This window comes from Heterodontus francisci, chromosome X, assembly GCF_036365525.1.
Source record: "Heterodontus francisci isolate sHetFra1 chromosome X, sHetFra1.hap1, whole genome shotgun sequence".
Classification (NCBI taxonomy): Eukaryota; Metazoa; Chordata; class Chondrichthyes; order Heterodontiformes; family Heterodontidae; genus Heterodontus; species Heterodontus francisci.
Window position 1 is genome coordinate 6530078 of NC_090421.1, and position 6000 is coordinate 6536077.

Genomic DNA, 6000 nt, shown 5'->3' on the forward strand with positions numbered 1-6000 from the left:
GTCAAGTTCCAAGCTTCTCAGAGGTGGACAGGCCTCAGCTTGCAAACATTTAAAAGAGGGAACATATGGGGAAGTTTAGCAATTTTCTCGTAAATGTTGTAATTTGCATATTATGTTGCAAGCCTTATTTCCAGGACTACGCAACTCAGCTCATGAGAGCTTAAGATGGTGGCTGAAAAGTTACTTTAAGGGATTTCATTAGTTCACTGTTTTTACTGGTAGCTTTTGTTGACTGCTCATTCTGAATCAATTGCTTTCATACATCCTTAGTAGTTTTCTATTGGAAGTTTATTTACATACCTTTCCTGCATTCAGTCATGTTGCTTACCTTTCCTGTCGAAATTTGTCACTGTATGAAAAGAAAAAAAAAAGACCCACATTTCTATTGCACCTTTCATGACCTCAGGACATGCCAAAGAGCTTTACAGCCTATGAAGTACTTTTGAAGTGTAGTCTCTGCTGTAATATAAGAAACCCAGCAATTTGCACACAGCAAGCTCCCACAAACAGCAGTGAGATAATGACCAGTTAATAAAAACAGAAAGTGCTGGAAATACTCAGCAGGTCAGGCAGCATCTGTGGAGAGAGAAGCAGAGTTAACGTTTCAGGTTAGTGACCTTTCATCAGAACTGGCAACGGTTAGAAATGTAACAGGTTTTAAGCAAGTGAAAGGTGGGGCAGAACAACAAAAGGGAAGGTGTGATAAGGTAGAGGGCAGGAGAGAGTAAATGACAAAGATGTAATGGAACAAAGGCAAAGGGAGTGGTAACAGTTGTAGTAAAAGACAAAGTATTTGTCCAGAGAGAGTGTTAATGGCAGAATAATGAACAGCTCTGTCCGAAAGCAAAAACTCAAAAAACAAATTTAAGACAAGCATATGGTTTTAAAATAGGACGCAATCATAATGGGGCTCATGGTCTGAAATTGTTGAGCTCAATATTGAGTCCAGAAGGCTGTAGAGTGCCAAATCGGAAGATGAGGTGCTGCTCCTCGAGCTTGCGTTGATGTTCACTGGAACACTGCAGCAGGCCGAGAACAGAAATGTGGGCGTGAGACTAAGGTGGTGAATTAAAATGGAAAGCAACCGGAAGCTCGGGGTCCTGCTTGCATACTGAGCAGAGGTGTTCCGCAAAGTGGTCACCCAATCTGCGTTTGGTCTCACCAATGCAGAGGAGACTGCATTTTGAGTAGCGAATATAGTATACTAAATTGAAGGAAGTACAAGTAAAGGAGTGTTTGGGGCCTCAGATGGTGAGCAGCAGAGAGGAGGTAAAAGGGCAGATGCTGCCAGACCTGCTGATTCCAGCATCTGCAGTATTTTGCTTTTATTTTAATGACTACTTAATCTGTTTTAGGGGTGTTGGTTGAGGGATATTGGCCAGGACGCTCTTCAAAAGAGTGCATGGGGCCTATTACATACATGTGAGAGGGCAGATGGGATCTCAGTTTAATGTCTCATCCAAAAGACAGCACCTCCAACAATGCAGCACTGGAGTATCAGCCTCGATTTTGTGCTCAAGTCCTGGAGTGGGATTTGAACCCACAACTTCCTCATTCAGAGGTGAGAGTGCTACCCACTGAGCTGCAGCTGATACAAAAAGTGCACGTGTGATGAACTTTACATAGTGGGGCTGAATTTTATGTTGCCGCCGCCGTGATCAGCAGCAGCCGTAAAAAAAACGGCAGTCCGCATGTGCGGACTTTACTCCATGGAGCCGCTGCGGTATTAAACGCGGTGGCTCATTTACATGGCTGGGATGGCCCCCCCCACCCGATGATGTGGAGGGGACGGGCAGTCTGTCCCCGGCAACGGCGTCCAGCGCCATTGCGTAGGCGCCAATGCTATTTTTGAAGGGCTTACATTTAATTTGAATTTTTAAAGAAATAGTCACTTAGAATTTATTCAAACAAATAAATATTTCCCAGCCCCTCTCCCACCCACCCCCCCCCCCCCACAATGACCAAACAATTCATTCCTTGCCCTATCCCCCCAAAATACTTACCTTGTGCACCTGACCTTCCCTCCCCCCCCACAACAAAGTTCAAAAACTTTAATCTTTAACCCTTCCCACAACCCCCTTGACCAATAAAATGAGTTTGACCCCGCTCCCGCACTGAGAAACTTACCTGCTTCCCCCCTCCCCACCAGTGTTCCGCCTTCCATCAACGCACGGAGATCAGATGGCGTGGGAGTGCCATCCACCGGCTCCAATATGACAACGGAATGCACGGCAGCAGCAGTTAAGTATTTAATTCAGTAATTTGCATTTTAAAAAATATATAAATTTGGCTCCTGTCGCTGAGCGGCAGGGGGCGGGTGCCACCACGAGACCTCACCACTGCCGGCAATATGGGGCAGGACCTTCCTGGCATCGAGGCCCGTGGTGGGCCTCTCCCGGAGGCATTTTCCGGGACACCCCACCACGACCCCTGACATTGCGGGAGGGGTGCTGCAAAGTCCAGCCCAGTATGATGCGACCAACATCATCTGCAGGGCAAAACTTCTAACATATGCATATGGGCGGCACAGTGGTGAGCACCGCAGCCTCACAGCTCTCGCGACCCGGGTTCAGTTCTGGGTACTGCCTGCTGTATCCTCTGACAATCCTCATCACTATCCGCAACTCCACTAACCTTTGTGTCGTCCGCAAACTTACTAATCAGACCAGCTACATTTTCCTCCAAATCATTTATATATACTACAAACAGCAAAGGTCCCAGCACTGATCCCTGTGGAACACCACTAGTCACAGCCCTCCATTCAGAAAAACACCCATCCACTGCTACCCTCTGTCTTCTTTGACCGAGCCAGTTCTGTATCTATCTTGCCAGCTCACCTCTGATCCCGTGTGACTTCACCTTGTCTACCAGTCTGCCATGATGGACCTTGTCAAAGGCTTTACTGAAGTCCATGTAGACAACATCCACTGCCCTTCTTTCATCAATCATCTTTGTCACTTCCTCGAAAAACGCAATCAAGTTAGTGAGACACGACCTCCCCTTCACAAAACCATGCTGCCTCTCACTAATAAGTCCATTTGTTTCCAAATGGGAGTAAATCCTGTCCTGAAGAATCCTCTCCAATAATTTCCCTACCACTGACGTAAGGCTCACCGGCCTGAAATTTCCTGGATTATCCTTGCTACCCTTCTTAAACAAAGGAACAACATTGGCTATTCTCCAGTCCTTTGGGACCTCACCTGTAGCCAATGAGGATACAAAGATTTCTGTCAAGGCCTCAGCAATTTCCTCCCTTGCCTCCCTCAGTATTCTGGGGTAGATCCCATCAGGCCCTGGGGACTTATCTACCTTAATGTTTTTCAAGACGTCCAACATCTCCTCCTTTTTGATAACGACATGACCCAGACTATCTACACTCCCTTCCCTAGACTCATCATCCACCAAGTCCTTCTCTTGGGGGAATACTGATGCAAAGTACTCATTTAGTACCTCGCCCATTTCCTCTGGCTCCACGCATAGATTCCCTCCTCTGTCCTTGAGTGGGCCAACCCTTTCCCTGGCTACCCTCTTGCTCGTTATATAGGTATAAAAAGCCTTGGGATTCTCCTTAATCATGTTTGCCAATGACTTTTCATGACCCCTTTTAGTCCTCCTGACTCCTTGCTTAAGTGCCTTCCTACTGTCTTTATATTCCTCAAGGGCTTCGTCCGTTCCCGGCCTTCTAGCCCTTACGAATGCTTCCTTTTTCTTTTTGACTAGGCTCACAGTATCCCTCGTTATCCAAGGTTCCCGAAACTTGCCAAACTTATCCTTCATCCTCACAGGAACATGCCGGTCCTGGATTCTAATCAACTGACGTTTGAAAGACAACCATATGTCAGATGTTGATCTACCCTCAAACAGCCGCCCCCAATCTAAATTCTTCAGTTCCTGCCTAATATTGTTATAATTAGCCTTCCCCCAATTTAGCACCTTCACCCGAGGACTACTCTTATCCTTATCCACAAGTACCTTAAAACTTACGGAATTATGGTCACTGTTCCCGAAATGCTCCCCTACTGAAACTTCGACCACCTGGCCGGGCTCATTCCCGAATAGCAGGTCCAGTACGGCCCCATCCCTAGTTGGACTATCTACATATTGTTTCAAGAAGCCCTCCTGGATGCTCCTTACAAATTCTGCCCCATCCAAGCCCTTAGCACTAAGTGAGCCCCAGTCAATATAGGGGGTTAAAATCACCAACAACCCTGTTGCTTTTACATCTTTTCAAAATCTGTCTACATATCTGCTCCTCTATCTCCCGCTAGCTGTTGGGAGGCCTGTAGTAACCCACAACATTGTGACTGCACCCTTCCTATTCCTGACCTCTACCCATATTGCCTCACTGCATGATCCCTCCGAGGTGTCCTCCCGCAGTACAGCTGTGATATTCTCCTTAACCAGTAATGCAACTCCCCCACCCCTTTTACATCCCCCTCTATCCCGCCTGAAGCATCGAAATCCCGGAACGTTTAACTGCCAATCCTGTCCTTCCCTCAACCAAGTCTCTGTAATAACAACATCATAGTTCCAAGTACTAATCCAAGCTCTAAGTTCATCTGCCTTACCTGTCATACGTCTCGCATTGAAACAAATGCACTTCAGACCACCAGTGCCGCTGTGCTCAGCAACATCTCCCTGCCTGCTCTTCCTCTCAGTCTTACTGGCCTTATTCAATAGTTCCCCCTCAGTTATTTCACCTGCTGACCTACTGCTCTGGTTCCCACCCCCCTGCCACACTAGCTTAAACCCTCTCGAGTGATGCTAGCAAACCTCGCAGCCAGGATATTTGTGCCCCTCCAGTTTAGACGCAACCCGTCCTTCTTGTACAGGTCCCACCTGTCCCGGAAGAGATCCCAATGATCCAGATATCTGAAACTCTCCCTCCTACACCAGCTGTTTAGGCACGTGTTTAGCTGCACTATCTTCCTATTTCTAGCCTCACTGGCAGGTGGCACAGGGAATAATCCCGAGATTACAACCCTAGAGTTCCTGTATTTTCAACTTACTACCTAACTCCCTGAACATATATACATGTTTCTAGCAGCTGATTTACAAATGGATAAATGTTACGGCCAGGTGAGAAGGGGGTCTCAGGCTCCCCTCTTGCCCCTTCTCTGGTTTGACCGCAACAGGGTTTATCCTTTTTATACAGTGATTGAATTTACCACCTCAGTGAGTGCTTGCTCCAGTTCCTCTCATGTAATTGCAAAAGAACCAGACAGGCTTTCTTGAGTTTAACCAAGAAAAATGTAAGTTTGTTACTCTTAACACTCTAACCCGGGTAAAAATATGCTGCACATTCAGGCACATTTACACGAGAGTGACACACACACACACACAAATGCATGAAGAGGGAAAACAGATTTGGTGTTTGGATTAGAGTCCGGAATAAATTGGATTTAAATACAGTTTGAGAGACAGAGACAGAGAGGAGGGCTCGCGGTGTGGCACATTTGCACCTACTGGAAGCCACATATATCAATACACAGGGCTCTGTTCTTTGCAGACAAAGAATACGTACAAACATTGCGCCTGTTTCAGCTAAACAAAATAAGTGACAGCCATTCGCTGGTTCATTCCTCAGGGCAATGCCTTGACCAGAGTCGAGCTGCCTGGTTTAAATTTCAAACAAAGCTTGGCAGTTAACTATCAGTCACCGTAAAATGGTGGATTCCCCAATCAGAGTTCACTTGCCAACCAATCAGCACTCTCTTCTACAGTATAAATTTGTTGTTTTCCCTTACATTGGTATTCTTTCAGATTGTCCTGATGAGTGCAAGATGAAAAGCTTTGACATAATGTCTCTATTTTCAGCATGTCGTGCAGGCCCCCATGTGTCAAGAATAAGGCACATTAATTTCGCCACATGGACATTAAATTTCAAATTGTTGCTAAGAGGAGAAGGCCTGTGACAAGGGGTTGCCTGGAAAGACATTTTTGCATATTAACTGCTTGGAACAAAGGAGCTATCCCCTGCTCCAATACAATCCACAAACA